The sequence below is a fragment of the Trachemys scripta genome, chromosome 7, assembly GCF_013100865.1.
Source record: "Trachemys scripta elegans isolate TJP31775 chromosome 7, CAS_Tse_1.0, whole genome shotgun sequence".
Taxonomy (NCBI): domain Eukaryota; kingdom Metazoa; phylum Chordata; order Testudines; family Emydidae; genus Trachemys; species Trachemys scripta.
In genome coordinates this window covers 114,913,005-114,937,734 of record NC_048304.1, presented here as the reverse complement: position 1 = coordinate 114,937,734, position 24,730 = coordinate 114,913,005, and the positions used below count along the sequence as shown (strand labels likewise).

The 24,730-nt window shown below is 43.2% G+C and overlaps 1 protein-coding gene across 5 annotated transcripts in view; it reads right to left on the bottom strand.

The window, feature by feature from the left end:
* AFAP1L2 (actin filament associated protein 1 like 2) overlaps window positions 1-24,730 on the bottom strand; it is a 120,359-nt gene that overhangs the window by 77,689 nt on the left and 17,940 nt on the right. The gene's annotated exons all lie outside the window — the stretch shown is intronic.

Sequence of the window (24,730 nt, the reverse complement as noted above, 5' to 3'; positions counted from 1 at the left end):
ATTGAGAATCCACCATGACCCTTGGTAAATTGTTCCAATTGTTCTTCCTGGCATAGAGGCAGATGTTGATGTTGGTTATACAGTCATCTAGCCCTTTTTAAAAACCATCCAGCCCTGTTAAAAAAAAGCATTTGACTCTTTGACCTAAGGTATGAATTCTACAGGTGGCCTCTCTGGCTCTCTAGAGCAGTGATTCTCAACCAGGGGTACATGTACCCCTGAGGGTACACAGAGGCCTTCCATGGGGTACAGCAACTCATCTAGATATTTGCCTAGTTTTACAACAGGCTACATAAAAAGCACTAACGAAGTCAGTGCAAACTAAAATTTCACACAGACAATGACTTGTTTATACTGCTCTGTATACGATACACTGAAATATAAGTACAATATTTATATTCCAATCGATTTATTTTATAATTTATGATAAAAATGAGAAAGTCAGCAACGTTTCAGTAATAGTGTGTTCTGACACTATTGTATTTTTTTTATGTCTGATTTTGTAAGCAAGTAGTTTAAGTGAGATGTAACGTGGGCCTATGCAAGACAAAAATCAGACTCCTGAAAGGGGTACAGTAGTCTGGAAAGGTTGAGAGTCACTACTCTAGAGCTGTGCTTTTCAAACTTTTTTCATTGGTGACCCTTAAAAAATTTCAAATGGAGGTGTGGACCCCTTTGGAAATCTTAGACATAGTTTGCAGAAACCATTGTTCTATTGTAACAACAACCTTTCACGGACCCCTTAGATATAGTCTGTGGACCCCCAGAAATCCGTGGACCACAGGTGGAAAGCCACTGTTCTAGAGGCTTCTCTATCTCCACCCCAGCCTAATTAGTCACGTGACCTGCCTATTATGGGGACTGTGATATTTCTCCCCACCCGGGGAGGAGCGCTGAATGAAACACAAGTGGGGCTTGATCCAGTGCCTCTTAAAAGGGGCAGTTGCCATATTGCAGATGGGGAAAACAGAGAGAGTAGTTAAGGCCCAGATTTTCAAAAGGTATTTAAGCACCTAAAGATGCAGATAGTCGCCTGGTGGGATTTTCAAAAGCAGAGACGCACCCAACTCCCACTGAAATCAGCTCAATCCAGCTCTTCTTATCTCTTGGAAATATCCCGTTCCCACTTGGCGGCTTAACACAGGTATTATATTAGCACAGCCACTACCAAACTAGTACATTATGCAGTCCTGTGAAATGCTGAGTGTCTCTGGTGAGGAGCTGGGGGCACCTTGAATTCCAATCACTTTTCCTGTCAGGACTAGGTCCTGAACTCACAACACAAGGAGAACATGCCTTCAGGACAGCATCCCTTGGGAGCTGAACAGCAGCTGTCACATGCCAGAATGGAAGTGTCAGGTTAATAATAATGCATACATTTTTAACAGTAAAGGTAATTAACCACTGGAACAATTTACCAAAGATCATGGTGGATTCTTTTTTAAATGAAGATGGGGTGTTTTTCTAAAAGATATGCTTTAGGAATTACTTTGGGGAAGTTCTATGGCCTGTGTTATACAGGTCAGACTAGATGATCAAAATGGTCTCTTCTCACTTTTTCTTCACGTTTACCTGCCATTAGTTTCACCAGTAACTCCCTTATTCTCATATTATGGGAGGACGGAGTGATCAGTTTCCATTGTATCCTTCAGAGTAGACTGTCTGCAATGGTGGAGGTTGTGATTTTATGGAGGACACACATGCAGCAGGATACAGACAGACATTTCCCCTTGGTCTCTATTGGAAGAGGAGTAGCAAGATCATACTGTTACCTCCTTTTGACCCAAGCAATTAGCCAAAGTTTGGGTGGTTGTTTCCATTAGGAAGAGAAATTGATTAAAGAATCAGGTACCTTTGTAAATAAAGAGGATTACATCAAAGAAGGAACCAAGTCCTATTTCCCTGAACACAAGAGAAATCAAACGACAGGAGATGGTTTCCTTCAACCCAACCCATCACAACTATCCTACCATCCTTCCTAGGGTCCAGAAGCAAGCCCTCTCCCCTTTGGTGAAAGCAGCTTTTACAATGTTCTCCTTGGAAAAGATAAATAGAAGTTTTGATCCAAGTCTGATGTGCTGTTGCCACAACAAATCGGTACTATAGTGAACCAGGAAATGCCTCCCCTGGATATATGGCATCCCTGGGTGAGTTTCTTCATTAGGGAGAGATCAGCAATCAGCGGTAGTGAAAGCAGAAAAGGAAGAGAAACCAAGAGCCCAGCAGTCAGAAATTCTTTGCTGTCATTTCATTATTCTGGGGGCAGGAAGGGGGTAGGGAGAGCAGAGGGAAAAGGGTTTTTCACTTTGTTTCTGTATATTTTCTATAAGTCTCATGCCTATGTAAACCCATTGCCTTCTGCCCTTGATGCTGGAGGGCTGCTGCTGAGATACGCCCAGCCGTATGGCCACTGCCCCAACGGGCTGTTCTGGGGATAGGTAGGGTGCAGGGACACTCCAGCAATGCTCCACTAGCCCTTGCCACACCCTGTGTGGCTACAGTTTGGGGGTAGGCCACAGAGGCCTCTACAGCAGTTCCACAAGAGCAGAGAATTCTCCCCGCACAGGCAAATCTGTTCCAAAATGTGTCTGAGGATCAGCCCTGGAATTAATAAATCTGGGGTTTGTAAATGAGATCAAAATAAGGCCCCAGCAACTGGAATTGTCAACACAACACACTAAATTCCTCCATCAAGTCTGGTCCTTCGGGAAGAGAGAAAGAAAGAATCCTGGTTTTCTGCACTGCCCCCATCTTGGATGGAGTCACGAGACTTAGCAATCTTAAAGTGCTTTATTGGTCTAGCCCCTTCACCATTCTGTTCCTCCCTAGTGCTAACACATAATGTTTTCCAAGGAAAAATCGAGCAATTTCGCCCTGTTATTTTATCCCTGGTTGCTGGTTTTCTTGAATCTCACCCTTGGTGATCTCGTTACACTATTGACATTTATTTGTTCATATTTGCAAATCACATGACAAAGCAGAGGTGTTGAAGACACTACAACTGCCTTTGTATCTGCCCAGAATCATCTGTGCACCGCTTTCTCCACCCGCCCTATGAAGATTTTCCAGCCTTTGTTTTGTAAATATACACATGGAGCCAGATGACTCAGACTATTGTTCCTCCCCCTCCCCGATTTAAAGCGGAGATATGGGCAGTAGCACATGCTTGGGTCGAGGGAGGGGTTACTACACGTGAAAACAATGTCATGTTTTTTCCAATGTGCATTTGTTTTCCCATGCAACTCCCAACCTCTCCCGCAGAAAGGATATGCAAGGTACGGTGGATAAGAAAATGCAAGAAACTTATAGTTTGGGTGTGATCGATTTTATAGTGAAGCAAGATAACTTCCAAGGTGTAACCATCAATCTACTGTCTTACTGAACAACCGGAGTTAACCGGGGTGCTTCCCAAAACAACCCTCAAACAGCATTCCCCAAATGCAGCTGTTGATGTTACAGATGTTAAACTCTGTTAATTGGCAGCAATTCATGTCAATCTCATCTCTTAAGCAGAAGAAAAATCCTGGAACCCATCTCTTCCCGCCCCCAAACACCACAGATTGCTGGACATTTGGCACAGCCCTGCTGTGTTGGAGGGATGGAAACCATGACAGTGGTCCCATTTACCGAGTTACAGATGTGCACTTACACTAGAAAGCTCTCCTGCCCAGCCAAGCTGAGACCCAGATGTTAAATCATCTGGCTCGGAACATCCCAATGAGGCTTCCAAACCTCTAAAAATAGAGGGCAGCCAAAGAGAATCTCCACAGCAAACAAGGACTCATAACAGGATTGGAGAACAACCTTATTGCAGGTTTTTACCCAGGTTTTTTCCTCATGGGGAGGGAAAAAGAAAAAGGCATCTGGCAAATTCATATCCCTGTTTATTACAGTATTGTTGTAGTCCTGTATGTCCCAAATATGAGAGACACAAGGTGGGTGAGGTGATATCTTTTACTGGACCAACTTCAGCAGGTGAAAGAGACACGTTTTCAAGCTACACAGAACTTTCTTCTTTAGCTCAGGAAAAGGTACTCAGAATGTCACATAAAAAGTAGAACAGATTGTTTAGCACAAGTAGTTAACACACATTCTAAGAAAGAGAAGGTGGGTGAGGTAATATATTTTATGGGACCAGACTCTATTGATGAGAGAGACACAAACTCTGGGGCATGGACTTACCTCTGGCGGCTCCCAGGCAGTGGCGCAGCCGGGGTGCAGGCTCAGGCTTCCCACCGGTCCTGGCACCGCGGACCACACTGCACCCCGGAAGTGACCAGCAGCAGGTCTGACTCCTAGGCGGAGGCACACAAGTGGCTTTGCGCGACTCTCGGCCACAGGCACCGCCACCCCCCACCTCAGTTCACATTGGCCGAGTGCGGAGCCGGTGCTTGGGACGAGGGCAGTGTGCGAAGCCCCGTGGCTCCCCTGCCTACAAGCCGGACCTGCTGCTGGCCACTTCCAGGTCGCAGCACGGTGTTGGAACAGGTAGGCACTAGCCTGTGTTAGCTGGGCAGTACCGCCGATGGGACTTTTAATGTCCTGGTCAGTGGTGCTGACCAGAGCCAGGCGACCCAGTGCCTTACATGCAGCTGGTTTGAAAAACACTGTGCTAAGAGACCATTCAAAGTGAAGTGGCCTGTTAGCACCTCTCCAGTCATAGGACAAAGAACTCAAAGATCCTCCACAAACCTCACTCCTCCTCCTCAATGGAAAAGCCCAGGGGGGTTATAATACATTTGGTTTCTGTCAGTTTGGTTTCTGTGAGAAGAAGCTATAAATTGGATTAATGGAAAGATCCTTTATCTCTGGACTGTTTGGACTCTTACAGGGAAGTATATCAGATGCAAAGCAAAGATCCCTAGAGACAATCTGGGTACCCTGAAAAGACTTTTGGGAAACTGGCAGTTTATTACATCACTACCACATTTGGAATTACAAACTGTGAATCACCTGTTTTATATCACCTGCTTTAATCTCTCAGTAGCTCTTATTTCCTTCTCTCAGCTAATAAACCTATAGTTTGTTTACTGTAGAATTGGCTGCCAGCATTGTCTTTGGTATAAAATCTAGAGCACCAGTTGATCTGAGGCAAGTGACTGGTCTCTGGGGAGCAACCTGATGTGGTATCTTTTTTGGTTTAAATAACCTTTTCAAAGTCCAGTTTGTCCGGGTGGCTTGTCTAAGGGAACTGTCTGTGACTCCATGGTCAGAGTGGTATAGTGATCCACGAATTCACGTTTGTTACTGATTTGATGAAATCTAATTATAGAACACACCAGCAGCTGGGGGAATCTGCCCTGTTTTCTGACAGTCTGTCCCGAGGTAGGCACACTCGCAGTGGTGGGCCACTCCAGACAGTGCGACACTCATGTTTAGCTGGATATCCACCATGACCCACAAATCTGTTTCAGAGTCACTACTAACAACACTACATAATCACAGGACTCCAGAAACTGGCACTTTAAGAAAACCACCACATATCATGTATGAGCTTTGAGTTAAAAACGGCAAGAGTTGACAACTCTGGGATATACAATTAGAATGCTCTCAAGGTCACAAAAAGATCAATAGTCCAATCACTTTTAATGTGATGTAAGGAATTCCCCTTTCTCCCTTCAAAATGCCATGGTACTTTGCTCATCATTGGAAACATGTTTATATGTCAAGAGACAAGAGGCTGACTTCTGAAATCTATAAAATAGGCCTCGTGGCCAGGGCAGTTCCCCTGGTCTCTGGTGCCAATGGAGATCTCCGCTTCAATATTTTAAGGACAGTACATCATGAAGCATCTGATTCAGTGTCAGCTGGGGACATAGAACATCTAGTTTAGCAACAGACAAAAGTGTCTCAGTCAAGAAGGTTTCCCCTTTACAGTTTTATTGTAGCTATTTTAGAGTGTATTTTTTTAATAACTTAACTTCTTCCCACGCCCTGCCTCCCAAGCTCAGAATACAGGTCAGCTGGGTAACAACTGGATATGGGACTATTAAAAAGGCATTCTCTGCTTATGGCTCTAAGGAGCTTTTATAGAGACTTTCCTGTATTTCTGATTTGACCTTCACTGTAGGTATGTAGCTGCAAACGTAAGAGCAGTTCCACCTCTGTAAACTGATCATTAGATGCAAAAGTCCCCCTCGGGCTGAGGGGCTTATGCAGAACTTGAATGCTACTTGTGCCATATTTTGAGTGTTTGACTGGTGCATAGGCCTCTGGCTGGCCCTCTGCACACGTGAGCTTCACCGTAGGAGCGTGATTGCTTGTGTAACTCCTGAAGAAAACCTTGGCTTCTGTTTCACATCAACTCATTTTAAACAGTCACTGGACTATAGTAACCTGGTGATGGTTTTCACTAGCACGTTCCATGGCTGGGGGACCCCAGTAACAATGTCCATTCTGATGGTGGGGGGACACGAATGGTGTAGGCAACCCTATCTCATTTGTAAGAGCCACAGCTACCCAGCTAACGCCCCAGAAGTGGGGGGGCCTCTGGCCAGACAAGGAGTGTATCCAGAACAGTGATGAAATGTGCTGATTCAGCCCATCCCCTGGTTAGCCTTCCTTGGCAGGGCGGCTACAGAGCCCCGGCTGCACACTGAAAGTGCTTCCTTCAACATAACCGACATGAACGGAACCCACAGCTTGTAAGAGGGATGAGCCTGAGTTACAACTTCCCCAAAGTTCATGGTTATCTGAATCCAGTGTTGGTTTGGCCCATTGTAGGGATGGAAACTGCCCCTAAAATTCCAAGCAGGGCATGTACGGATCTGAGATTCTTTAAAATTCACGGGAGTTCAGAAATGATCAAAGTTCGTCTAGAAATAGACAGCACCCCCACCGTAATCAATGGAGACGTGGGTTTGGGACTGCACAGCCATTGAGGACAATGTTTAGCTTTATGTGGCTTCCATTTTGTTTACAAATTTTAAATGAAGGATCCCACAGCGGACTTAATCTTCAGCAGCTTCAAATAAGAAACTCTTTTTTCCTGGCCTGAGTTATTGTCCATCAGGTTTCTGTAAGTGCAGCATGTACATTTCTCCCTGTGCAGAACTGGTAGAGGCCCATTTTGTCATCGCCAGAAGACAGACAAAAAGAGCTACACTACTAAATGGACCGTTTCTCTGGGACATCTATACTGCCCTGACTACAGGGGTGTGAACTGCATAGTGCACCAAAGTGCTGTGCTCTAATTGGCCCATGTGGATGCTGCCGGCACAAACTAAAAGATAACAGTTTGCATTAATGTAGTCTCACAACCGCTTATGCGCCCACAGACATTAATTTCATCTGGACCACTTTTCCCTAGATTTCTATGAGAATGTCATGTGAGACTATGTCAAAAGCCTTACTTAAAAATCACGATATATCTCCCTGCATACAGGTGCTATTTATTTGTGCTCATCCTTACCAATTTGTCCATGTTTTTGCTTTATGTAGGATTCCTTTTTGATTTTTGGGTCATTAAAGAGATCCTGATGGAGCCATAGTGGTCTCTTACTATTCCTCCTAGCTTTCCTTTGCATCAGCATAGTTTGCAGTTGTGCCTTTATTATTGTCTCCTTGAGAAACCACCAACTGTCCTGAACTCCTTTTTGCCTTAGATTTTTCTTCCCATGGGACCTTACCTACCAGTTTTCTGAGTTTGCTAGAGTCTGCTTTTTTGAAGTCCATTTGCTTCTGCTCTCACTCCTTCCTTGCTTTAGAATTATGAAATCTTTTATTTCATGATCACTTTCATCCAATTTGCCTTCAACCTTTACATTTGTAACAAGTTCATCCCAGTTAGACTCGAGTCTAAAAAGGGCTGTCCTCATGGTTACTTCCTCCACCTGCTGAAACAAGAAGCTGCCCCCAGTACATGCCAAGAACTTATTGGACATTTTGTGCTTTGCTATTTTGCTTTTCCAACAAATGTCTGGATAGTTAAAGTCCCCCCGTTAATACCAGATCTTGTGTTTTGGATATTTCCATTATTTCTTCTAGGAATGTCTCATCCACCTCCTCCTGATTGGTGGTCTATAATAGACCTTTACTATGGAGGCACCCGTTTCCCCTCCCTTATATAGGCAAAATCTTTTAAATGTAGAGAAGGGCCTAGAGTATAGCAAAAATTTTCTATAGCTTGCACCAGATCCCTGGAGGGAATAAGGTATCCAGTATAATGGAGTCTCAACTAGAGCTTTTGCCAGCACATCTATGTTGGCTAGGGGTGTGATTTCCCCCCCACACACATCTAATCGATATAGCTATGCCAATAAAACTTTCTAGTGTAGACCAGGCCCTAGAGACAGGGAAAACAAATTCTCTTTCTCTAAAGAGAAAGCGATGGGAAGAGGATAAAGTAGTACATGACCTGGAATGCTTAGTTTAAGGCATAGGCATCTACCAAGAACGGTTACGAGAGACTGGCTGTGGTCAGTACTGGAGACAGAGAAAGCCAGATGACTACTCGGAGTGACAACAAGAGAGATCCAAAGGTTGCACATTCATCATTGAATTCATCATTGCGCATTTATCAGCCAAACAGGTTGCCTTGTTTAAAAACAGGAATAGTGAAAAGAGGGGAATAGAGCTTCCAAAAAGCAAACACTCATTTCATAGAAATTAGAAATAGAAAATATCCCTTAAGTCATCTAGTCTATCCCCAACCAATACAGGATGGTTGCATCCCATCTCCCATATCTCCAAAGAGTTTGTCTAGTCTTAATCACTCATGTGACGGGGCTTTCCCCCATCTCCCTTGGAAGATCATGAACATGTCTAACTGAGCATTAAGTGACATGTGATTCGGTCTAATTATTATTACTTATATTAAAGTAGCATCTACACAACAAAGATCAGGGATGGGCACTGGTAAGAGACAGTCCCAGCTCCAAACAGTTGGCAATTTGAATAGATAAGACAGGCAAATGGTAGGAGAAAAGAAATATCCCAATTTTTCAGATAAGGAACCAAAGCAGAGAAAGGTGACGTGACTTGCCAAAGGATTACACAGCAAGTCACTGGAAGATCAGGGATAGAATCCAGATGTCCTGACACTAAGGCCATGTCTACACTACTGAACTGTACCGATGCAGCTGTGTCACTGTAAGATCACTCATGTAGCTGCTCTATGCCAACGGGAGAGAGCTCTCCTGTCAACATAATTAAACCAACTCCAACAAGCGTCTCCCGCCCACATAGCGCTGTCCACACCAGCACTTCTGTCAGTGTAACATGATGCTCAGACGGGTGTTATTTTCACACCCCTGAACAACGTAAGTTATTCTAAAGCTATGTCTACATTGCCCCTGAGTTTGGACTACAGGGGGGGAAATAGCAGGTGCACCAAAGTGCTGCGCTATCTCTCCCGTGTGGATGCTGCAGGCACAAACTGAAAGGTTCCTAGTTTATATCAATGTAATCCTCTTCAAAACAGGTGCACACTGCTATTCACACCCCCGTAGTCCAAACTGTGGGGCAGTGTGAGCAAGTCCCTACTCACGGCCCTAGCCATTATATCACACTGCTTTCCCTCCCTAAATCTTGCTCAGTTATCTTCCTAATGCAAGTAAATCTTTATGTTTTTTTCTGAGCATTAGTTTTGATTTTTTTTTAAATGGAAAAATTTCCTTGTTGCCCCCAACAACATGGCTACACTAAAGCTGATGAAAGGAAGAGACATAAAGGAGAAGAAATCCATTCAGTGGAAATTCAGGCCCTTGCACTGTGACTGACAGATGTTAAAGAGCTACTACAAACACACCCTATATGCTGTAAGGACAGGACTGATGCCAGAATGAGCATGGCATAAGTTAATTACATGCCGTGATGATGCAAACCTTGGCTCCAATTTTGCTCTCCCTGAAGTTAACGGGAGTTATGCCATAAACTTGAACAACATCAGGTCCAGGACCTTTATGTGCATGTGTAAAAACGCTTTGTGTGAAGTTTACAGAAATCTATACTGAACAAATAGAGATACCTAGGTGTGTGACAGAGATTTTCCCCTTCTCTCTTAGAAGGGGCTGTTGAGTGCACTTTAAAAAAAAAAAAAAGGAGCTGAGTGAAAAAAAAAGAAAATTTCCATCCAGTGGGAAATTCTGATATTTCAACTGTTGTTTTAATTATGAATAGGGATGAAAAGTTGAAATATCAAATATTGTCAGTCAGATCAACTTTAAACTGCAACTCCCTACGGTGCCACATTCCCTCTTATGAGCTGTAGTTCAGGTGCCCGATGGTCCCATTTTTCCCTATGAAACTGGGCCATCTGCTGGCTTATGCACTTGTTCTGGCCCACAGGCCAATTTGGTCAGCCCCAGAACACGTCAGCCCCTGCAGCAGACCTGCTCTAAAAAATGGAGTCCACTGTGCGGCATGACTTTGCATGTATAGGGCATGTGAGGTCATGACGTCACATGTATCATACTTGTGAGGTCAAACCACAAATAGGAGGCCATTTTATTTCTGTATGTGGCCCGCGGAGGGGCTGCGTAACTGACCGTGCAACCCACGTCATTGAAAAGATTGTAACACCTCTCTGGCCAGACTGCATCTCCCATGATACACCTGTAGGCATCTGATTCCCATGATACCATCATGTGGCTCAGTCAGAGGGGAGACCGCATTGCATCATGGGAAGTTCAGTTTAAAGTTGGTCAGTTCAACAAACTGAAATATTTGGAGTCAGGTCAAACAAACACAAACCAAACTATTTCGTTTCAGTTTGTCTGAAGTAAAAATAAAAAATGCGAAATGTAATTGTGTAGAAACTGCATTTTCTTTTGAAAAAATAATTTAAATGGAAATTTCACAACCAGTTCCAATTATTTTATTTGGTCTATTAGGACTAAGACCTGGTCCCATCGAGATCAAAGAGAACTTTGCTATTGACTTCAGTTGGGCCAGAATTTGGCTCTCTGAGTGATGTATAAAGTTGTGAAACAGATTATCCAACAAACCAGGAAAATCACAGTTTCAAAACTAGGTTTTTAGTCTGAAGATGATATTTCAAACGAAGATGCTAACAACATTTGGGCTTTGGAAAGCTTGAATAGCTCTGTCCAGACAGGCATGATTCAAGAGGATTAGTGGAATCAGGGACATGGTAAATTCCACAGAATAAGGCCTTTATCCATTGCAAAGTAAATAATGGTTCCATTTTTGCCAAAAGATATTCGTCAGTTTCCTAATATTAAGAGGCACTCACGCTTTAATCTGAAAAGGGCTCATAAGTCCCCTTGCTCCTGGACCACAACCATTGTGTCCAGTTACTGTACATTTCCACAATTGTACTGAGATTTGGCAAGCTCCCCAACCAGCTGGTTGGTCTCAGATCATCCAGATTGGGAAGAAAATATTTTTCCTCCCAGATTTCTCGGCAGCTGTTTCTCAGAGAAGACATATGCCAACTTTCAACAGGGCTGGACAGAGCTTATGCAGAAAAGATATGCATTTGCTTTGTCATTGGACCCGGCCCTTTTGAGAGTTTCCCCCTGTGAAGCCCCATCATAAGAGTGGTTTCTCCACAATACAGAAAGGGTCTCTAGAGTTAAGCAGAAGAGGCTTATTTATTGCACCAAATGTAAAGGAAACGTCTGTGATGTCCAAGATAAAATTATTGGGTGATTGTGCGTTTTAAGCCAAACTCTTCTCCATATTTCAGCAGGCAACTTTTGTTAGTTAACCCCAGGAGACAATGCTAGTGTCATTGTATTTATTATTATACCCCAGTCATGGACCAGGATGCTATTGTGCTAGGCAATGTACAAACACAAAATACAATGACAGTCCCTGCCTCCAGAGTTTACCATGTAAATACAATGTGTCTGGCTTTTACATTATTTTGGAAGAAGGCTCCTGAACATCTACCCTGTTCAGTTTTCCCCCAGGCCTGGCTTCCCCGTAGAATATGCTTTGAATGAGAGATAGATGGTCTTGTTTCTAGTTCACAGATGTTTTTATACTGAGGAAACAAGAAATAAAATGTTCTGCTCACGTCAGCTTTATACAGCTGTTCCTCCAGTGATTTCAGTGGAGCTATTCCTGATTTGCATCAGCGGGAGAGCAGAACCAGCCTGAGGGAGTTTGCATTTACTTCATGTATTCACCTCCTTCTCTTATTTTATTTATTTAGAAATGGCTTTTGGTCAGATCATTCCATCCTTCTCTCTGCCTTTGGCATTTCTCTATTAGTACTGACCCACACGCACATTCCACTTTCTGCGACGGCTGAGTCCAATTATGTTTAAAGATTGGGATTTTTGCCTTAGTTGTGGAATCAATGGCATCTTTTCTTATATACTAACCCAGTTCAGACTGGTGAACCAATTTCATTTTGGGAGACTCTCTCAGAGGGATCATTGTTTCCTGCCAAATGATCCCATTTAGTTAATATCTGCTAGTGTGAATGGCTGATATTCATCACTAAATGAATTGCCAATTAGCCGGGTGCAGCATTGTGGCAATCCTCACAGACTGCTCAATTTACCTGCAATGCAATCTTCTCTCCAAAATCATCATTTGCTTCCCCCCGCATCCCTTCAACCTCATTTAAAATAAAAATCAGTTGGCAAATGTTAGCCTGTTTCATGCCAAGTTAAACAGGCTTTCAGATTAGTAATACAGATGCTAGGCCAGATTCTCAGGATAGGCCAACTGGCACCCGGTGCTGCTCAGGAGGTTAAAGGAACAAAGATGGCTTTAAGTGGGATCATTTCTAAGTTGCATCGACTGGTAACGGAGCCCCCAAGGGCTATTCCAGTAGCGAAGTAGAATGCTGTAGAACTCTGAGCAATGCTCCCTTTCCCCTGGTCACCTTCCCATGCCCTTCCAGCACCTATAGACATAAACAAACCCTAAGCCCACGAAAGCTTATGCTCAAATAAATTTGTTAATCTCTAAGGTGCCACAAGTACTCCTGTTCTTTTTGCGGATACAGACGAACACGGCTGCTACTCTGAAACTAAAGAAAATGTGGCATATAATAGAACCCTTTGCACAAAGAATCGAAAGATCTTTACAAATATTACTTAATTAAACCTTACAAATCCCCTACAAGGGAGGCAAGTATTATGTTGATTTCCTAAATTATTAATAGCCTGAGGTTCAGTGCCTTGTCCAAGGTCTCAGCAAGACAGTGGCTGAGTTGGGAATTGAAACCAGGAGTTGACTCTCAGTTTCCTGGTCAAACCTCTGTACTGGATTGTCACCCTGTTAGTGCCATGCTGTCCACGTGGAGTCTCCATTCTTCTCTCTCCAAGGAAACACAGTTCTGTCTTCTAAACAAAACCATTTTCCTAGCTCACAGCTCCATCTTCTTGCTCTCTGGCAGGCATAGAGTAGTGAACCATCCCTTCTAACACATTGTGATGGGGCTTGGGAGTGAAATTCATCCCTTTGCAGGGGCCAGCAAGGCCTAGGTACCATTTTAGCCCCATGTTGGGTGATGAGGTGGGATTTCAGCGGTGCACAGGCCTTGTACTAGTCCTCTAGACAGGGGTGAATTTCACCCTAAATGACTAGTATAACAAGGATTTTTCACTGCAGGGTGCTACTTTCTGCTGTCTTCCACCTCTCTTTTAGAACCTGATCCAAACCCCATTGAAGTCAATGGAAATCTCCCACTGACTTCAATGGGCTTTGAATCAGACCCTTCCTGGGTAAAAAAAATTATGGAAAACCAGCCTGAATGGAATTTTCTCTTGCTATTAGCAGGTCTCTCTTAGAGGATGTTACCCTACAATTTTCCGTCTGTGTGTTAGGCCCGTCCAATACTGACATCAGCTCATTTCCATTGATCCTGGTTACATAAGAGTGATTTAACTCGCCATAGAATTGAATTTTCCATATGTTTAGACCCTTTTGCAGTTGCTCCATAGAAGCACAATTTCTTTCTTCCCTGCTGGATTCATTATTTTCTCCTACCACTTAATTATACTGATCTTCACTGTCAAATAAACATTATATCAGATGATCAAAATACGCCTGCAGAAATTTTCATTGTATCAGTTTCTCGCTGCCTTAAATGCCCCTCAGCACCAATATTGCTTTATTGATCCTCAAAACTCCCAGTATGTGTCTCATTATTCTAGCTGGAGGTCAGATTTTGTTAAAATGTAGACTAAAAAAAAAAGTTAGTAACTGTTCCTCTGGTACCACAGTTTTTAAATACCTCCATTGATTGACATTTATAATTCATATGCATCAATTGTATGAGACCTGGAAACTGTCCAAAGATACCAAGCGATTCTAAAGGGTATAGCTATGGGCATAGAAAGTTGGATTAATTTTCTAACCATGTATTTCCAGTTTCCTCTCAATGGACAGGTCTGCTTTGTGGATACAGGAGTTTAATGTCAAAAGCTCACTCCTATCCTGAGCACCCTGAACGTCTTCTGACTGCAGTAAGCGTTGCAGACACTCAGAGCCTTTACTACACTTAAGAGTTTTGCTGGCACACCTGTGTCAGTGATGCTGGAAAAAGCTTTTGGGTAGATGCTGTTATAGTAGCAAAATAATAATAAATAATAATCCTTTTGCTGATCTAGTTCATTCCTCTCAGTGAACTGGTATAAGCTTTATTTCTAAAAGAACTCTCTTGCTGCTACACCACTAGTGGATTTTCAGGTACAGCTCTACCAGTATAGTTATACCACGAGACCCTTTCTAATGTAGACAAGACCTCATCACGTTATAGCATGGCATATTTCACGGAGGGAGTAGAAAGCATTTTCCAGTTTCTCCTTTGTTAGAATTTACATATTAACAATGCAGTAATATAATATATGGAGATATACCTATCTCATAGAACTGGAAGGGACCCTGAAAGGTCATCAAGACCAGCCCGCTGCCTTCACTAGTAGGACCAAGTACTGATTTTGCCCCAGATCCCTAAGTGGCCCCCTCAAGGATTGAACTCACAACCCTGGGTTTAGCAGGCCAATGCTCAAACCACTGAGCTATCCCTCCCCCGTAACAGCAGCAGTAGTAGTAGTAATAATAATAATTTAAAAAAAAAAAAACTTTCATCCAAGGATCTCAAAGCACTTTGCAAACTTTAGTTAGTTAATTCTCATAACACCTCTGCAAGTAAGGAAATAGTATATACACCCATTGTACAGATGAACAAGCTGAGACACATAGGCAGAGACTGAAAACATTATCCACCAACTAGCAGCAGCCCAAAGGGAAGGATAAAAAAATACCCATGTTACCATAAAACACAGTTAAGCACTGTATTTAACTGTCACCTATTGCCATCCTGCTTTCTATTTATATAAACATCCTACCTATACTGTGTCCCTTTCTTATACCTTCTTTCCTTTCCTGGCTTCATTGTACTTGTTTTTTCCCTACTAGGGCTCCAATCCAGGAAAGTAGTTCAGCACGTACTGTGATACAGCATGGCCACAGGGCAGCAGGAGAGGGTTAGAAGGGAGCCTTATTCCCTGTAGAGGGAAGAAAGTTTGCTATAGATTAACTAAAGCACCTGAAGCCAGTCACCTGATAACCCCCAACACCCCCCCCCCCCNCCCTCTGCACAAGCCAGGTGTCCCTTTACCTAGGGTCTTGGTCTTCTTATCCCACCACAGCACTTCTCCAAACTTTCCTCAGCTTCCCTCCAAACTGCTCTCTGCTCCAACACCAATCCACTCTGTTTCTACTCCTTCAAACTGTTCTCTGCTTCAACTCCTTCCCCTATCTGATTGAAGCGGAGAACAGTTTGAAGGAGTAGAAACAGAGTGGATTGGTGTTGGAGCAGAGAGCAGTTTGGAGGGAAGCTGAGGAAAGTTTGGAGAAGTGCTGTGGTGGGATAAGAAGACCAAGACCCTAGGTAAAGGGACACCTGGCTTGTGCAGAGGGAGGGTAGGAAGCCCCCACAAGCTGAAGGGCAGGAAAGGGAAGTAGCCCAGGGGAAGGAACCACTAGTTCAAGTGGTTTACCGCTATCTTTAGGACCCCTGGGCTGGGACCCCAAGTAGAGGGCGGGCCCGGGTCCCTCCCTCTCCACTCCCCTCCTCTAGGACACTAGTGGGGCAGTTAATATCCCAGTTCAGGGGCAAGAAATGGCACCCTGAACCCCCACACACACACACACAAGAAGAGAAAGCGCGAGACCCATCATAGTATTGCCGGCAATTTGCTACATGTGGTGTCAGAAGTGGGATCTATGCGCTGGGGACTTAAACCAGGATTAGCCAAAACCCTCCTGTCCTTAAGATGGATGACATGGTCAAGGCCCTAATACAAGCCACTGCGGCCCAGCAGGAGGCTACCTGGGTTCAAGCAACTGCCCAACAGAGCTGGAGGTTAACCAGACTCATAGGTCAGAGCCAGACTTGAGGATCAGTACCGGAGAAGAAGGAGTCGCAGGGGAACCAGGGCTGGAGCAGAGCAAGAGCAAGGACTGGAACAAGCGGGAGCAGGCTGGAGCAGGGACTAGAACAAGGGCAAGAGTAACACCAACAGACCCCGGTCGTCGGCAGGCAGGATCGAACTTGGGATCCCTGAAGCTTAGTGTATGAGCCTCTACTGCACGACTGCATTAATCTCTACATAGTCTAGGTGGGTTACACAAGCACACCATCAGGCATGATACACGTTGAGCAGCTGGAGAGCTGCTGCTGGACTTAAAAACTAGCCAGCTGCCTGTCCTGACTGATCAGGTAGTGCAGTCAATCAGGGGAAGGAAGATATGATCGCTGTCTATAAATACATCAAGGGATAAATACCCGGGAGAGGAATTATTAATGTTAAATGCCAATGTTTACACAAGGATCAATGGACATGAACAAGTTCAGGCTTGAAATTAGGTGAAGGTTTCTAAACCATCAGAGGAGTGAAGTTCTGGAACAGCCTTCCAAGGGGAGCAGTGGGGAAACCTAACTGGCTTCAAGATTGAGCTTGACATGTTTATGGAGGGGATGCTAGAATGGGACTGCCCAAAATGGCATATGGTCCATCTGTGACTGCTGATAACAAAAATTCCCAATGGCCAGAGATGGTGCACTAGATAGGGAGAGCTCTGACTTACCAGAGAGTTCTTTCCCAGGAGTCTGGCTCTTGCTGACGTGCTCAGGGTGCAACTGATTGCTATATTTGGGGTTGGGAAGGAATTTTCCCCAGGTCAGATTGGCAGAGATCCTCTGCAGCATGGGGTGTGGGTCACTTGCTGGTTTAAACTAGAGTAAATGGTGGATTCTCTGAAAATTTGAAGTCTTTAAATCATGATTTGAGGACTTCAGCAACTCAGCCAGAGGTTATGGAGTGGGTGGGTGAGATTCTTTGGTCTGCGATGTGCAGGAGGTCTGACTAGGTGGTCAAGATGGTCCCTGCTGGCCTTAAAGTCTATGAGGTAGCCTGCTGCAAACCAGCTGTGCTTGTTGGGTTGCTAGGAGACTGACTCTGCTGCAGGCCGTGGTCCCTGACAGGGCCACAGACTGACTGGCCTTCATCCATGTTGGGCATCTCCCATGATGCCAACCTTTAAAAGGATTGAAAGATATTTCCTGTTTATAGAAAATGGTGAATGAAGAACATTTATATGGCTTTTTAAATATACATTGATAATAGCGGTTATATTTTCCCTGGCTAATTATATTTTACTTTCAAATGGGTAAAATATTGTTCACTTTCTGTGCAGAAGAGCTGCCAGTACCACTCTGCAGCATTTTCCACTTCTAAGCGGGGTGTGTTTTCATAAGGTGGTGAAAAGATCCCCGCATATGTAGAGCTCAATTCTCAATTGGGATACAGCCCCTTTGCACTGCTGGCTTACCTGGCCCAGGAGATGTGGCCAGAGGAAGAGGGGATGGCTGGATAACCAATGTGACATTGCACTCTATATGATTTTATGAAAATATGCTGATCTAACTGGAATATGCTACATGCGAAAGGTCTCTTGTAAGGCATCGTTACAAAGCTTATAATCTACTGAGGGTGATCATCCTATTTTATAAATGTACCACTCTAGTATCTGAAACTAGAAATATGAAATATAGCTCTGAGGGCCTATTGTAATTATGCAAAGTGTGGGCCATTAATGGTGGTTTGGAATCTTGGTGACTCCCATTAACCAGGACAATTGACTGCAGATGGCTGTGTTTTACCTGTAAGTCTTCCTGTATACGTGTGTGCTGGCAAGTGGGTAATGAAGTCTTACAGTGACATGTGATCATGTCACCTGAACTGGAATCCATCTTTAACCTAGTGCTTTTCTATTGAGAAGGGGGGTCTGGGAACCCAGAGGGACAAAGGAATCCCGCCTTATGCAAAAGATATATAAATGGGTGGAACAGAACAAAGTGAGGAGCCATCATGAGAAATCCCCTAGCTACCACCTGAGCTGGAACAAGGGCTGTACCAGGGGAAAGGACTGTGCCCAGACTACGAAGGCATCCAGTCTGTGAAAGAGAGACTTTGGGTATGTCTTCACTACTCATTAAGTGAGGAATACTCACAATTTAGCTCCCTAGTAATTTCTTCCACTATTGATTTTATATTAATATCTTAGTCTAAATTGCTTCTGAAAGTAATTCTACCGCATGATTCAGTCTAGGACAGGGGCACCCAAACTTTGCCCCAGAAGGGGTCAATGCTTCTCCTTGGAGATTTGGTAAAGGTGAAGGGAGAGTAAGGCCAAATCGCAGAAGTGCATGGGGCACATTCAGCCTAGAAACTACACTTAGGCCACTTCTGAACCAAATATGGCAGTGCCTTTGTTAATTAATGAGTGTTCATTATAGTTCTGAATCCAGGCTGTAGTCTTTCTATAGATGAAGTGTGCTCACATAGGGGGATGGAACGGAAGTCAGCATCCCGCACAACTGGACGTTAAGGGCTGCTTTCCTCTATACATCTGAAGTTGATTCCATAAGACTAAATGGAGTCTGTTTACTTGCCAAGGTGAGATATAACTGAGCAGTGATACAACACCTAGTAGGTCATAATTAGGATGACGGGAAACAGCATGCTAATGGGTAGGGGCATTAGATTGGGAGTCAGGAGACCTAAGTGTGGTGTCACCTTGGGCAATTACTTCATCTCTCTGTGCCTCCCACCCTTTGTCTGTCTTGTCTACTTACATTGTAAGTTCTCATGTGTTTGCAGAGTGCCTAGCACAATGGGGTCTCAATCTTGGTCAGGGCCTCTAGTTAGTACTGGAATGCCAACCAATAATAATAGAACAGAGTATGTGGCTGCAATGTGCTTCATTCTTGCCGATTAATAGTGTCCTAATTATTTCTAGAACAAGCGTTAGTCATGTTAATTATACTAAAGCCCTGGAATATTAGTGCTTATATTTTGCTAATGATTTGCCAACTCTGCATTACTCCTGCAATAGGAACAGATTTTGCTAGGTTAAAATTTGATTTTGGGACTGGTCAAAGGCAAGGAACACAGTTAAGTAACATAGTAATAAAACTGGTAACCTCTCGGTAAACCCAGCATAAGATCTTTGGACCAAACTGATCCCCAGAGTCACTCCATTGACTTTGCTGGAGTGACACCGTGAATGAATTTGGCCTTTCGTGTTTCCTTTAAATTAGGGCCAATGAGACAGTTATGTTTGTGGGGAAAAACAAGAACATATGCTGAAAACAGAGCGTTTCCAACAAAAACTTAGTCCACCATGGGAATGAAATTCAACTGCAAAGATTTTTTGGTTGGCTGAAGACCTGGTCTGAGATTTTCCTACTGAGAAGATAACGTTATACAGCCCAAGAGCACCTTCTGGAATTTAAATCTTATTAACAAAGACAGTCCAAATAACTGAACTAGGTCTCAGCATGCTGTTTGAAGTAGAATACAATAGCCATGGTGTGTATCGTTTTCTATAGTGAAATTGACTTTGGAGATAGACAACGGCTGCACAAACAAACCTGTCCCAAATATGTGGATAACAACTTCACTTCATCACCTGTATAGAGCTGTGAGAACTATTTACAACACTAACCAGATATCCTATAAGTGATCCTCATGTCCCACTCTGATGATTAATTAAAATTCCCTGGTGCCTGAACACTCTGCAAGTGCTTTTGTCTGACAACACAGCATGCAATTCCTGAAGTATTTATTCTTGCAGCTTTGTGCAAGACAATCATAAGAGCCAACATGGTATTGGCAATAAATAAATAATCTGGGGAAATGGCATTGTTTAAATCAAAAGTATAGCAGGAAGGTTGAATTAGCCATTCTTTATCTAAATAACCACAGCAATTCAATTCCACAATCCCTAATAAATAAATAAATTCAAATGTGAACCAACATAAAATGTACATGTGTGTGCCACCCAGGAATCTACTAACAAGCTGCACTCATGAAAGGAAGTGCTCTAGAATATAGTCAAAGCACATGACTAGCAGTCAGGACACCTGGGTTCCATTTTTGCTTTTGTCCCAGAAATTATCGTTATCCTTGAGATGCCCCAGGCTTGTTATACTGAACACTGGAAGGGCACTGACAGGCTAAAGGACCAATGGCAGTTTTAGTAGACGATATCTAGTGAGTTAAAAAGAAATCATTCAGTTATTGGGTTGCTGGAGTTCTTGGATTCCTGAGTTTATAAAGTATCTGGTTTTGGTCTTGGCCACATAAGAGAATTCAAACTTTACAATTCTGCAGTAGAATTTTCATTTTATTTTCTTTCCCTAACTTTCACTCCCATTTCTAGAAAGACAATTTGTCTATACTAGTTAGACTACAACAGTTTAACTAAGGATTTGAAAACTAGAGCAATTTTTAAATTGATCTTGGGCAAATCCCAATGTAGAGGCACTTAAGCCAGTTTAAGTCCCGCTTAAATCTGTTTAGCTTCATCTACAGGTTACTGATTTAAGTGGAGTAAACATAAGCAGGGGTAAATACCTCCATGATGGCCACAATTTTGGTCCATACCGGTCACTGACCCAGGGACCTCCAGTGCTGAAAGGGAGAACCAGGTCCTGCAATTCTAAAAAAGAGTTTCTCTAGCTTGACCCAGGCTCTGACACTGGGCTCTGTAACCGCCTCATGTCCTCCTTGGATTGAGCACAGAGGAGGAACTTGTAACACCTACTGACCAGCGAGTTGCACATCTATATCAGAGGTTTGCACCACCTTAATTGGATTTAAAAATGTATCTAGTTTGTTAAACTGGTGCAACTTTATTAATACAGACAAGGCCGCAGAATCCAATGCTTTATACCATATGGAGGCAAACAGAATCCAAACCCAGCTCCCAAAGGTTATTACAATTATGACAGGGTCTGAATCAGTTAGTGTCTATACAGTATTCCACTAGCATGGCCTTCACCAAGTGGAAGATAGCTGGGTGCACCATTAGGTTATCGTGTCTTCATTAAGTGAACTGGACTGAACAGCGATCACAAGATTACCAGCTGCAGGAGAATAAAGCTGCCAGGGGTTTAAAACAAGGGAGGTAAATAAGCAACACATGAAATTGAATGAACCAAATGACTAAAGCAGGGAAATTCAAGTGGAGGTGCAAATATATCCAGTCAAATAAACAAGAGGCTGAGTGAGAATCTTAGTTGCACAATTCAGCCTGTTATGGTGTTAGGAAAGCAAGGGTGTTACATATACGGAAAGTGCAAGAAGTTATGATCAACACAGACTAGGTCGCCACTGCAAAAAAACAGTTGTAGTTTTAATTGGAGACAGCTATGTCAAATGAAATCCTAGTGAAGACCAGGCACATGTAGCTTTTGCACTGATGTAGCTAGTCAACGTCTATTCCACACACCCCCTTCTGGGATTTACCTCAACCATGAGCAGCAAAGTAAAATCTACAGAGGTACAATGTGCTACTGCCTGTTACCCAAAGCCCTGGAATCCAATTCTTCTTCATAGTCTTCTTCCTAAGCATGGCTTTATCATTGTTCATTGGCTGCCACAACAGAACTATCCCGTAACAGCTATGGAGTGTTACATTGTAATCTGTCCTCTAGGGCTGACGGGATTTGCCCTAAGGCAACACCAATGCCTCTAGTTTTTAAGGAGAATGACAATAAAAGCAACAGGAATACACAGTTGAAAATTTGAAAGGGGAAGGAAGCTTGGGTGAAAGTGATCATGAAATGGTAGAGTTTGTATTCTAAGGAACGGTAGGAGGGAAAAACAGCACAATAAAGATAATGGATTTCAAGAAGGCAGACTTCAGCACACTTGGGGAGTTGGTAGGTAAGATCCCATGGGAAGCAAGTATAACGGGGCGGGGGGGGAACAGTTCAAGAGACTTGGCAGAAATTATTAAGGGCACAAGAGCACACTATCCCACTGCATAGGAAAGATAGGAAATGTATGGCAAGAGACAACACTGGCTTAACCAGGAGATCTTCAAAGATCTGAAACTCAAAAAAAAAAAAAAAAAAAGGAGTCCTACAAAAAGTGGAAACTAAGTCAAATTACAAAGGATGAGTATAAACAAATAACACAAGTATGTAGGGACAAAATTAGAAAGGCCTAGGCACAAAACAAGATTAAACTGGCTAGAGACATAAAGGGTATGTGACCGTGGTTGCTGGAGGGGCCTCACTGAGATTGCTCACTCAGGGCAAACGTCAAAAAATGGGGCAGATGATTCCCAAAACTGGTTGTTTATTTTAATACTTAGATTCAGCAACAAAAACAGCTTCTACAACACCTTCCTAGTTACCCAGAAGCCAAAAACACAGCTCCCCTAAAGCAATCCAGTCCTGGGCTCCCACCCAGACAGCCAAATCCAATATGGTGAGGATTACTTAAAATCTTATTCACCATATATAGAGTTCCATCAGTCACAAGAGATTGGACACATTACCCACCAAGTCAATGATTATTTCAGATTTATCCAACTACATGCTTACAGCCAATTCTTATTAACTAATCTAAGATTTGTTATAAAAGAAAAGAAAGTGAGTACTATGGCTAAAGATATGATACATACATACAGATATGAATAAAGTTCTTAGGTCAGCTTCATAGCAGAGATGGTGAGTCGCTGAGTTGTCAAAAGTTCTTCCAGAATCAAGTCCATACGTTATAGTCCAATAGGGAGTCTCTGTGCAGAGTCTGTTTAAATTCTTCCATGAGAAATTGCAGGGTAATCCAGAATGGAGCTGGAGACCTCAGTCTTGCAACTTAATCTTCCCCTGACCAAGTTCAAGCAGATCTGAGATGGTAAGCATCAGGCCCTAGGAGTTCTTTTATAGATCTCTGGCAGGCTACGATAGCCGCTTGACAGAAGATAACACAACAGGCATTCCTTGGATGAAGAATAGGTAATATACATTGTTGCTTTGAAGTAAACCTCCTATTTCCTAGGCACGCAGTGGTAACTAACTGAATGCACTGGCATAAGATAATTAACCACTCTAGCAGTTCATAGACAGTTTACTACAAACTTCAAAGAGAAATACAGACAGTGATATTATTACATCCAAGTTTCATCTAAATGCAAATATTCCCTTTTGATCTCTGCATCAATAGAATAACAGGAACAGAAATTTAGCTTCTACAGGCTAATCTGGTTACACTGTTAATAGCTAACAATATATAGGTGTAAACAGATAAATACAATTAGTCTTTACTTCTAGTTCTCCAACAATATAGGTTTACATTTCAAAGGTTTTAGTCCACTTACATAGCTTTGATAACTATCATTTATTACTCCTGGGGGAGCTCTGCGCAACGCAGAATTTTGCAGAAATTAATGTTGTGCGCACAGAATTTCCTTCCCCCCCCAGACATTGGCTGCAGTGCTACTGGCCACCACTGGGGGCCACTAGACCTGGCAGAGCCCAGCTCGCACATAGAAGACATTGCTGGCGGGGAGGAGGAGGAAGCTAGAGGATTCCAACAGCTGCAGTTCCCCGCACACCCTGAGGGAAGGAGACAGCGGTGTGCAGGAAACTCCACACAAGCCTGGGATCCAGCATGTGGGCTGCGGGGCCCCATGGCTGGGCTTTGATGGAGAGGGGATGTGGGTATCTGGGCAAAGGGGGAGGGGGCTGGGCTCTAGGAGGGTGTATCTGGGCCAGGGGCCCCCCATGGGAGGGAGGGGGTGCAGGTATCTGGGCTGGGGGGCCCCCTTGTGGCTGGACTTTGGGGGGGTGCATTTGTCTGGCCCCCTGGCTGGGCTCTGGGGGGCAGAGAAACAGGAACTGGGTTGTCGTAGGGGTTTCTGTAACTTTCTATTCCTGGGGGGAAATTTTGTGTGTGTTTGTATTGTTACAGACATACTTGCTGACAGGTATTTTGAAATAAAACTACCACAAATAATTGAAACTGGTGTGATCATGTAGTGTTATTTTGACAAATAAAATTTGCAGAATTTTAAAATAATGTGCACAAAAATGTTAATTGTTTTGGTGCAGAATTCCCCCAGGAGTAATTATTTATATACTTTTCTAATATGTTCCTAAAGGTTGATTTCAGGTCATGTAGCCTGTTGGTTGCTTAGACCTCGCTGGCTCAGTGTCATAGGGTAACAAGAAAACATTCTACAAATACATTAGAAGTAGGAGAAAAAACAAAGAGAGGATAGGCCCATTACTCAATAAGAGGGGGCAGGGGAGGGAAACAACAACAGAAAATGTGAAAATAGCAGAAGTGGTAAATGATGTTTTTGTTTCGGGTTTTCACCAAACAGTTTAGTAGTGATTGGATATCTGAATGCTAGTGAAAATGAGGTAAAAATCAGAAGTTAAAACAGGGAAAGAACAAGTTAAAATTTATTTAGACAAGTTAGAAGTCAAGTCACCAAG